General features: G+C 37.6%; 1 protein-coding gene across 25 annotated transcripts in view; it reads left to right on the top strand.

Annotated features, from left to right (window-relative positions):
* LOC109792037 (uncharacterized) overlaps window positions 1-12,440 on the top strand; it is a 55,393-nt gene that overhangs the window by 4,892 nt on the left and 38,061 nt on the right. The window contains exon 5 of one of the 25 annotated variants that reach the window (XR_014428442.1): window positions 255-515. The exons of the other annotated variants lie outside the window; for them this stretch is intronic. The gene's annotated coding sequence lies outside the window, so the exon portion shown is untranslated. Of the gene's footprint in view, window positions 1-254; window positions 516-12,440 lie in introns of those variants that run through there. 25 annotated transcript variants of the gene reach the window in all.

The raw sequence follows: 12,440 nt of genomic DNA, 5'->3' as shown, positions 1-12,440 counted from the left end.
GACTTTGCTTTGGATGTAGATTATGTATACATATGGTATGGATTGTATACTATGGTTATGGATTTCTTTAATTAATATGTATGCATTGGCATGGAGGTGTATACATTATATTGGTTTATATCTATCTTGGAAATACATGTTGGCTTGAATAAATAATTGTTAAATGATATTTATACTATGGTTGGTTTTATACGTGCTAACCCTTATGTTTCCATGTGGTGGAACTGTGATGATCTCACTATGTGGGGGAGCAGATTAGGTGTGAGGCCATTGGATAGCAAGGAGTCTTCTGGGTAGCTGCTTTGAGAAGTGGCTAGGCTTAGAGCTTGACCAGCACCTAGGGTGTTTCTGTTGATGGTTAATGTTAATATATTTTGGATGACTATATAATTTTACTGAGAATGACTAATATATTTATGTTTGCTATTATGAAAACAATTTTTACACTCTAGCGTAGCTGGCTTTTGCTCTAATATTTTCTTTATTATATATTATTTATTATGATTGATGATTTATGTGATGACCTAAGGTGGGTTGTTACAGTTTTGGTATCAGAGCTGGTCAAGTCTCTTTAGGATTTGTGGGGAATGGTCTTGTTATGTTTCCGTTGTATGGAAACGAATTTTGAAAGGAACTTCATGAGTAACTCATGAGTTTCTTAATCTTGATTAGGAATTTCTTATGAGTTTCGTGTAAACTCATAAAGTTCTTTGACCTTTTTAGGATGACTGGTAGGGGAAATCATTCTAATTCTTCTTCAAGCATGGATGGGCGGCAAATTGCTCGAGCTATGGAGCTAATTGCTGCTACTATTGGATAATAGAATACTTTATGGTGAGCTTAGGTACCAATAGTATGAATAAAGCCTTGATAATCAACTAGAAATTATTGACACCTTAGATTTAGGTGAGACATTGATTTGGCAAGAGTTTACAATTAATGGAATTTAGGAATCTATAGTAGTAGTGATTGAATCCAAAGAGGTTGTATCTGAGAATTGAAGTTTTGATGGGAGATTGGAACGTTCCTTGAGTGTTGGTGCTTGCATGATAACTTTTATGGTTGAGGTAGTATGTGAATTTTATTTTGTGAGCTGTTTTGGTTTAGGATTGTAATGAAAAGCTTGAATATGAGTTTAAGGTGGAAAGGAGTGAGTTTGGAATGATTAAGGTATGTTAGTACACTAATGCTGTATGATATGGGGATTATTTTTGTTGAAATTTTGTTGTGCCAGTATGAGTATCATATTGATAGAATCTGATTTTGTGGTCTTTATGAGAATTATGGCTTTAGATACTATCTTTCTAATGGAACTGGAATCAGGTAAAAAGCAGGTCTAGAACTCTAGTTATGACTGCTTTGGTGATCAGAAGTCTAGTTGTTAGAGCTGAATATACTTGAAGTGATTGTTGAAATTTTAGTTAGGAAGGTGATCTTTTTGAAATCTTAAGAGTTGTAGCTTATTCATTTAGCTTTCATTTAAGACAGGTTTGAAATCATTTGGATGAGTATAACTCTATAGATATATACTGTCATAATAGGCATAACAAGGATAAAATAGATTTGGTGATGTTTTGAGGTTTGGTCATTGAAAGGTTGATTAAAATGATATGCTTGGTTCATGGTGATCAATTCATATATGCTTAGGGATAGTATATGTGAAGGAAGTATTCTAATATGAATTGATATGCAAGTATGTGACCTTATGGATCAATTAGTGGATATTTGTGTGTTAATGAAAGGTTTTGATCTTAGGATGTGATACCATCATATTAGAGTTAAGTGTGAAGATATATCCAAGATAAACTTAGGCTAGATTATCTAAGTATGACTCTGATTGTATTAGGTGCGTGTTTTAGGCCATGTAATTTCTTGTGAAGGTTTAACATAGAGCTACCTAAGGTAGAAGTTGTAGTGAGAGATACCTAATTCAATTAGTAAAATTAAGAGTTTTCTTAGGATAATTTATAGGAGATTTATTAAGTAAATTTCTAAGATAGCAGTTCGAGGTTTAGGCTGCTCTCATTTCACTCACCTCTACTACAGGAATGGCTTTGCTTTCTTTTCCTATAGCAACTAAGATGTTTCAGTTCACTAAATTGTCTTTTGCCTACCCATGAATTCAATAGTAGTTTGAAAGGTTAACCTATATCAGGAATTTCTGGACCTATGCTTATTTTTTTAACTACCCAAACATTTTATCGCCTACTTCTCTAGGTCATTTACTATTACCTTTGACTGGATTGAATAAGAAATAGTTGCCTTTGTATGGGATAACAAAGGAGAAGGTAGTTTTCAAACTCTTAAAGAAAAATTGGCTAGTGTTAATGCTACTAGATTTTAGTAAGACTTTTGTGGTATATAGTTATACTTCTAAAGATAGATTTGGGAAGAGTGTTGATGCATGAAGGAAAGATAGTAGCTTGTGATTCTAGGCAATTGAAAATTCATGAGAGGAATTACCTTACCCATGACCTTGAGTTAGCAATTTTAATTAAGATTTGGAGACACTACGTATATGATTCTAAGCTTGAGGTATTTAGCGATCATAAGAATTTTAAATATCTATTGACAAGAAGGATGTAACGACCCGCCCTAGGCCGTCACATCAATAACCAACCAAAATAAAATGTTATAAAATAAAGAAAATAGAGCAAAAGCCAGCTACGCTAGAGTGTAATTATACAATAACATATAATTTGTTTCCAAAATATATAATATAATCTGCTATAGCAGAGTCATCATCCTTAGTAAAGTTATACAGTAATCCAAAAGATAATATAATAACAATGTCATGAAAACATTAAAATAAGACACCCTAGGTGCTGGTCAAGCTCTAAACCTTGTTACTACTCAAAGTAGCTATCAGAAGACTTCTTGCTATCCCAAGCCTCACACCTGATCTGCTCCCCCACAAAGTGAGATCATTACAGTCCAAACCACATGGAAAACATGCAAGGGTTAGCACATATAAAACCAACCATAGTACATGATAAAATATCATTAAACAGATATTTATCCATAATATATATATCCGCACCAAGGAAATAAACCTTATAAATAGTTATTTTCATGCCAAATATAGATCAAATCTAAAATCCAATGCATACAATCCACACCATTTGTATACATATTCCACATCCAGAAACAAAGTCACACCACTGTATAATTATTCCATGATCTCACACCAACATATCCTCACAATGTTGGCCATCAACACCATCCACCAAGTGTTGACACGCACGCTGAAACATATCAGCAACACAGGAATCACACCTGACCTCTCATGGAAAATATACAGCTGGAATTACGTCGTCACGTAACCCTGGTGATCATAGCCACTTCATCCATCGGTATGACTCGGCCTGGCCCCCATACCGGTAGCAAATAGAATACTTAAAGGAGTACTTCAGAATCCACCTAACATCTGAAGTGGTTTATCATATAACCTTTGGAAAAGTTCCACATTGGAATCCTCACCATGGGATTCCCAATTTCATACTTTTCCCAAAGATTATATCCTGATCTCACCAAGAGATCTAATCCATACCATAACCTTACTCCTTTAAGTCCTATTTACTTTTCCAAACCACATACACAGCATATTCCATAATTAAACATTTCCAAACCACATACACAGCATATTCCATAATTAAACATTTCCAAACCACATACACAGCATATTCCATAATTAAACATAACCATAACCATGCCAATTTGTCAATATAATAATAATATAATTATCCAAAACAATCATCAATTGATCCAAATTATACTATATGAAATGAAAATCTCCACATAAAATAGCATATTAAAATTATACTATTCCTATCATGGTCATACGCACTAGATTAATTTTATAAGCACTACCCTTACTTAGCATACTAGATTAATTTTATAAATGCCACCCTTACTAGATTAATTTTATAAATGCCACCCTTACTTGTATAAACCTGAACTGAAACTCGGGCAGAACCTCCACCTCTCTCCTTAAACAGGAACCGAAACTCGGGCAGAATCTCCTCTACTGGATTCTCCTTCCTTTCTCTCCTCTTTCCTCTCTCTTTCTCCCTTTCTCTCTCTAGAAATTTTCTCTCTCAAGGCATACAATTCCAACACCCCAAGGCCCCTATTTATAGCAAATTTTCGCCACCTAACCAGAACGGCCCGTTCCGGAAACGGAACGCCCGTTCTGAATCCTTCAGAACAACGTAAAATTTTCGACTGGAACGGCCCCAGAACGGCCCGTTTCGAAACCCAGCAGAACGGCCCGTTCTCCTTTCGGAACGGCCCGTTCTGCAAGGAGAACGCCCTGTTCTCCAAGCAGAACGGCCCGTTCTGCAAGGGGAACGCCCCGTTCTCCAAGCAGAATGGCCCGTTCTCCTTTGGAGAACGGCCCGTTCCGGCCCCGTTCTGCACGTACCCAGAACGCACAATTTTCTCTTTTGGAACGGCCCGTTCCGCTTTTGGAACAGCCCGTTCCAAAATTCGAAAATGCCCCAAAAATTTTAATAAAAATTACGAAAATGCCACCGATAATTACCAAAATGCCATCCAATAATAAGATTACAAAAATACCCCTATGCCTTTGAAAATTTACGAAAATGCCATAATAATAAAATGGGTATTACAATTCTCTCCAACAACAAAAATTTTCGTCCTCGAAAATTCACTTACTCTAAAAGAGATATGGGTATTGATCCTTCATCCTTTCCTCCAACTCCCAAGTAGCTTCATTAGTAACCTCATCCCAAATAACTTTCACCAAATTGATAGATTTACCTCGCAACTGTTTAACTTTCTTATCTGCCACTGAAACTGGCTGTTTCTCAAAAGTTAAATTTTCCTTAACTTGTACTGCCTCTGATTCCAAGACATGACTTGGATCGTGAATATATTTCCTCAGTTGTGAAACATGGAACACATCATGTAGATTAGAAAGGAATGGAGGTAATGCAATCTGATATGCCACTGGTCCAATCCTCTTGAGAATTTGATACGGTCCAATAAACTTAGGATTCAACTTCTTAGCTTTGATAGCTCTTCCCACACCTGTGGTAGGAGTTACTTTCAAAAACACATGTTCTCCTTCTGAAAATTCCAAAGGTTTCCTCCTTTTGTCTGCATAAGACTTTTGCCGACTCTGAGCAGCTCTCATTCTTTCCTGAATTTGTTTCACCTTTTCAGTAGTCTGTAAGATGATCTCTGGCCCCACCATCACTGATTCTCCCTCTTTAAACCAACACAAAGGTGTTCGACATTTCCTCCCATACAGAGCCTCAAACGGTGCCATTCCTATACTTGCATGAAAACTGTTATTATAAGTGAACTCGACCAAAGGCAACATCTCTTCCCAATTCCCTAGATGATCCAAAATACAAGCCCTCAACAAGTCCTCCAAAGATTGGATAGTCCTCTCAGACTGCCCATCAGTTTGTGGGTGATAAGCAGAACTGAGTCTCAACTTAGTTCCTAACGCCTGATGCAAACTTTGCCAAAATCGGGATGTAAAACGAGGATCCCTATCAGAGATGATACTGGAGGGCACACCATGTAATCTAACAATCTCCTTAATATACAATTGAGTTAACTTTTCTAAGGACCACTTTATATTCACCGGAAGAAAATGAGCACACTTAGTTAATCTATCCACGATCACCCAAATAGAATTACAATTCTTAGCAGACCTTGGTAATCCAACAACAAAATCCATGGTTATACTATCCCATTTCCATTCCGGCACTTCCATCATTTGTAACAAACCTCCTGGTTTTTGATGTTCTACTTTAGCTTTTTGACACACAATGCAAGATGCAACATACTCAGCTATTTCCCTTTTCATCCCATTCCACCAAAACATTTTCTTCAAATCTTGATACATTTTTGTCATACCTGGATGTACACTTAACTTACTTTTATGACCTTCCTCAAGTATCAACTTCTTCAACTCCTCATCTTGTGGAATACAAATTCTACTCTTGTACCTCAAAATTCCATCTGTACCTTGTTCAAATCCTTCAGCTTTCCCAGAATTCATCAACTCCTTAACCTTGTTCAAACTCGCATCCTGAACTTGTTTTTGTTTCACCATCTCTAAGAAATCGCTAGTAATGGTAGTCATACCACAACTAATAAAATCTGAGGCAATCACAACATTAAGATTCATATCCCTGAATTTCTCTACCAACTCCATCTCTTTAACCATCATGTAAGACATATGAAGAGATTTTCTACTCAAAGCATCTGTCACCACATTTGCTTTACCTGGATGGTACATTAACTGAAAATCATAATCTTTCAAAAATTCAATCCACCTCCTTTGCCTCATATTTAACTCTTTCTGATCAAACAAATATTTCAAACTCTTATGATCACTGAACACATCAAACTTTGCTCCATAGAGATAATGTCTCCAAATCTTCAAAGCAAAAACCACCGCAGCCAACTCTAGATCATGCGTAGGATAATTCCGTTCATGAGTCTTTAACTGCCTAGATGCATAGGCCACAACCTGTCTATCTTGCATAAGAACACATCCTAAACCTTGATGAGATGCATCACAATAAACCTCAAACGATTTATTAGGATCTGGCAGAATCAATACTGGAGACGAAGTCAACTTTTCCTTTAACTCTTGAAAACTCCTTTCACACTCCTCCGTCCATATAAAAGGATGATCCTTCCTGGTCAGCTGTGTCAAAGGCATAACTATTTTAGAAAATCCTTCTATAAATCTTCTATAATAGCCAGCCAATCCCACAAAACCTCTAATTTCAGTAACTGATTTTGGACGCTCCCACCTCAAAATCGCTTCCACCTTAGTAGGATCAACTGCAATTCCTTGTGCAGAAATCACATGACCCAAGAACTTAACTTCAGATAACCAAAACTCACATTTTGACAACTTTGCAAATAATTGTTTCTCCTTCAATACCTGCAAAACTATTCTCAGATGTTCTCTATGTTCTTCCATAGTTTTAGAATAAACCAGAATATCATCAATGAACACCACCACAAACTTATCCAGAAAGGGTCTGAAAATCCTGTTCATATAATCCATGAAAATAGCTGGAGCATTCGTCACTCCAAAAGGCATAACAACATACTCATAATGACCATACCGAGTCCTGAAAGCAGTCTTTGGTATGTCCTCTTCCTTTACCCGAATCTGGTGATACCCAGATCTCAAATCAATCTTGGAGAAAACAGAAGCTCCCCTCAATTGGTCCATCAAATCATCTATCCTTGGCAAAGGATACTTATTCTTGATTGTCAGTTTATTTAACTGCCTGTAATCCACACATAACCTCACACCACCATCCTTCTTCTTTACCAATAACACTGGTGCTCCCCACGGAGATACACTAGGTCTGATCATCTGCTTCTCCAAAAGCTCCTCAACCTGCTTTTTCAATTCAAACAACTCCGCTGGTGCCATTCTATAAGGAGAAATGGACACTGGTCCCGCCCCTGGTATAAGATCAATACTAAACTCTAACTCTCGCTTTGGTGGTAATCCCGGAACATCATCCGGAAAAACCTCTGGAAATTCTCTAACAACATCAATACTATTCAACAACTTTTCATTCTCTATACTAATAAAAGATAAGATCATAAACCCAAGAGCTCCATTTTTCAACAACCCATCCACCTGTCTATTAGAAATAAATCTCTCCTGTTCATCAGTAGGAAAGATTAATTTCTTCTCTGAACAATCTATCAAAATCCCATTGGCAGAAAGCCAATCCATCCCTAAAATCACATCCAAATCGGATAGAGGTAAACAAAACAAATTCACTTTATAACAACGCCCTTCCACCTCCACTGGACATCTCAAACAAACCTCAGAAGTCAAAATAGACCCTGAAGCTGGGGTAGAAACAACTAAATCCACACACAAGGAACTTACAACCAAATTCAACCTTCTCACACATTCATAAGAAATAAAAGAATGTGAAGCACCAGAATCAAATAAAATAGAAATATCATTACCATCAGCTTTGCCCTTTCCTTTTACCAGCTCAGATGTCGTTTCAGCTTCAGCACCTGTTAAAGCAAAGACACGACCTGCTGCAGTAGGCCGATCCACTTTCTGGTTCTCTCTAGCTGGAATATTTTTGATATTGCAATCTTTAGCCATGTGACCCACCTTGCCACATTTAAAACACGTATAGTTCTTTGTAGGACAATCCCTTATCATATGTGGGCCTCCACATCTATAACATCTAACAGCTCCTGTAGTAGTCCCCATTGGTTTCTTATTAGCATTCCCAATTTGAAACTGAGATGGTCTCTTTTGAAGATGTTTCCCCCTACCAAATCCAGATGATCCCTCTGCACCCTTTTCCATTTTATTTCCTCCTTCAAATCTTTCCACTGTTTTTGCCTTTTCAACTAAAACTGGAAACTCCATAATTCCCATAGGAACAATAGTCTTTTTCAGCTCAAATCTTAGACCCTCACTAAACTTCCTGCATCTCCAGGCTTCAGTGATAGCTTGAGAATAATACCTAGCCAAGTGTTCAAACTTGACCACATATTCTTGTACTGACATATTTCCTTGTTGCAGTCTCAAAAATTCAGCTTCCTTAGCATATCTGGCACTATCTGGAAAATATTTCTCCAGAAACACCTTTTTAAAGTTATCCCAATTTACCGCTTCACCTCTAGCCTCCATCATAGCTTGAGCACCCTTCCACCAGAAGCTAGCCTCACCCACTAGCATATAAACAGCATAATTTAGCTTCCTCTCCTCTGGACACTGCATCACCATGAAGATTTTCTCCATCTCCTCAATCCATTGATCAGCAACTTCAGGTCCATTAACACCTGTAAACTGAGGAGGATTCCCTTTTCTAAATTCTGACAAGCCCTTATATTCATCAGGTACTTCAGTCCTAGCTGCTTCAGCTGCAGCCCGGTTAGTCTCCATCTGAGCCAACAAAGTATTCTGTTGTCCAATAGCAGCAGCAATTAACTCCATAGCTTGAGCAATTTGCCGCCCATCCATGCTTGAAGAAGAATTAGAATGATTTCCCCTACCAGCCATCCTAAAAAGGTCAAAGAACTTTATGAGTTTACACGAAACTCAATAAGAAATTCCTAATCAAGATCAAGAAACTCATGAAGTTCCTTTCATTTCCACACAACGGAAATGCAACAAGACCATTTCCCACAAACCCTAAAGAGACTTGACCAGGCTCTGATACCAAAATTGTAACGACCCGCCCTAGGCCGTCACATCAATAACCAACCAAAATAAAATGTTATAAAATAAAGAAAATAGAGCAAAAGCCAGCTACGCTAGAGTGTAATTATACAATAACATATAATTTGTTTCCAAAATATATAATATAATCTGCTATAGCAGAGTCATCATCCTTAGTAAAGTTATACAGTAATCCAAAAGATAATATAATAACAATGTCATGAAAACATTAAAATAAGACACCCTAGGTGCTGGTCAAGCTCTAAACCTTGTTACTACTCAAAGTAGCTATCAGAAGACTTCTTGCTATCCCAAGCCTCACACCTGATCTGCTCCCCCACAAAGTGAGATCATTACAGTCCAAACCACATGGAAAACATGCAAGGGTTAGCACATATAAAACCAACCATAGTACATGATAAAATATCATTAAACAGATATTTATCCATAATATATATATCCGCACCAAGGAAATAAACCTTATAAATAGTTATTTTCATGCCAAATATAGATCAAATCTAAAATCCAATGCATACAATCCACACCATTTGTATACATATTCCACATCCAGAAACAAAGTCACACCACTGTATAATTATTCCATGATCTCACACCAACATATCCTCACAATGTTGGCCATCAACACCATCCACCAAGTGTTGACACGCACGCTGAAACATATCAGCAACACAGGAATCACACCTGACCTCTCATGGAAAATATACAGCTGGAATTACGTCGTCACGTAACCCTGGTGATCATAGCCACTTCATCCATCGGTATGACTCGGCCTGGCCCCCATACCGGTAGCAAATAGAATACTTAAAGGAGTACTTCAGAATCCACCTAACATCTGAAGTGGTTTATCATATAACCTTTGGAAAAGTTCCACATTGGAATCCTCACCATGGGATTCCCAATTTCATACTTTTCCCAAAGATTATATCCTGATCTCACCAAGAGATCTAATCCATACCATAACCTTACTCCTTTAAGTCCTATTTACTTTTCCAAACCACATACACAGCATATTCCATAATTAAACATTTCCAAACCACATACACAGCATATTCCATAATTAAACATTTCCAAACCACATACACAGCATATTCCATAATTAAACATAACCATAACCATGCCAATTTGTCAATATAATAATAATATAATTATCCAAAACAATCATCAATTGATCCAAATTATACTATATGAAATGAAAATCTCCACATAAAATAGCATATTAAAATTATACTATTCCTATCATGGTCATACGCACTAGATTAATTTTATAAGCACTACCCTTACTTAGCATACTAGATTAATTTTATAAATGCCACCCTTACTAGATTAATTTTATAAATGCCACCCTTACTTGTATAAACCTGAACTGAAACTCGGGCAGAACCTCCACCTCTCTCCTTAAACAGGAACCGAAACTCGGGCAGAATCTCCTCTACTGGATTCTCCTTCCTTTCTCTCCTCTTTCCTCTCTCTTTCTCCCTTTCTCTCTCTAGAAATTTTCTCTCTCAAGGCATACAATTCCAACACCCCAAGGCCCCTATTTATAGCAAATTTTCGCCACCTAACCAGAACGGCCCGTTCCGGAAACGGAACGCCCGTTCTGAATCCTTCAGAACAACGTAAAATTTTCGACTGGAACGGCCCCAGAACGGCCCGTTTCGAAACCCAGCAGAACGGCCCGTTCTCCTTTCGGAACGGCCCGTTCTGCAAGGAGAACGCCCTGTTCTCCAAGCAGAACGGCCCGTTCTGCAAGGGGAACGCCCCGTTCTCCAAGCAGAACGGCCCGTTCTCCTTTGGAGAACGGCCCGTTCCGGCCCCGTTCTGCACGTACCCAGAACGCACAATTTTCTCTTTTGGAACGGCCCGTTCCGCTTTTGGAACAGCCCGTTCCAAAATTCGAAAATGCCCCAAAAATTTTAATAAAAATTACGAAAATGCCACCGATAATTACCAAAATGCCATCCAATAATAAGATTACAAAAATACCCCTATGCCTTTGAAAATTTACGAAAATGCCATAATAATAAAATGGGTATTACAAAGGATAATTGGAATTTTTAAGGACTAGGATTTTGATCTTAATTGTCATTTGGGCAAAGCTAGTATGGTGGTTGATACTTTGAGTAGAAGACCTCTAGATATATCTTCCCTTATGGTTAGAGAGATAGATCTTTTGGTTTGGTCTAAAGATTTAAGTTTGGCTTATGAGGTTACCCTTAGTAGTATGAGACTAGGTATGACTAAAGTAACAAGTGAATTATTGAAGGAAATTGGAGAAGCATAATTAGTTGATTCATTTTGAAAACAAGACAAGAGGATATAGGACAAGGTAGTGGATAAGAGCTGCCTTCGGTATAGATGAGGTGGTAAGACTTGGAGATTGATTCTGTGTAAAACTTACGCTTAGGCACATGATTTTTGGAGAGGGTCGTAGAAATGAAAATATTATTCTGGCAGATACCTTGAGTAGGATGATCTTTCGCCTACCACATTTGATGATTTAAGGGTTGGATTTGACTAAAGAACTTAGAGACTTAAGCGTGATGTGTGAGCTCACCCTTAGGAGCATTGAATTTAGTATGTTGAAAGTAACTAATGAATTAATGGACGAGATTAGAGAAGCCTAGGAGTTAAATTCTTTCTTAGTGAACCAAGTGGAGAGGATTAGTAGGGGTGGGTATAAATAGCCCTTTACGAGTGGAAATTGATGATGTTTTGGGGTTCAATAATAGGATCTATGGCCTAGTAATCTTGAATTTAGGAAGATGATCTTAAAGGGAGGACACAAGTGTTCTCTTAGTATCCATTGAGGAGCTACTAAGGTGTATCAAAGTCGTGCAGTGGAAGCATGGTGGCCTTAAGTGTAGAGAGGAATAGAGGATGGTGTGTACTCATATTTAGTATAGTATAAGTCTGAGACAGAACATTAGGTGCCTTTTAGGACTTTTGTAGCCTTTAGATGTTCCTATTTGGAAATGAGATAATGTGTATAAACTTTGTTGTGGGTTTTCCTAGGAGGTTTAGGAAGAATCTTGAACAAGATATGGATGGGGTTTTAAGGTACAAGTGCAGAATTTGTATTCCACAAGATGCAGAATTGAAGAAGTTGATACTTGAGGAAGGTCATAAAAAGCAAGTTGAGTGTACATCAGGGTATGACAAAAATGGTGGAATGGTATAAAGAGGGAGGTGGCCGAGTATGTTGCATCTTGCA

The sequence above is a fragment of the Cajanus cajan genome, chromosome 8 (genome assembly GCF_000230855.2).
Source record: "Cajanus cajan strain Asha chromosome 8, NIPB_CcT2T_4, whole genome shotgun sequence".
NCBI classification, from domain to species: Eukaryota; Viridiplantae; Streptophyta; class Magnoliopsida; order Fabales; family Fabaceae; genus Cajanus; species Cajanus cajan.
This window is presented reverse-complemented; position numbering and strand designations above follow the sequence as displayed.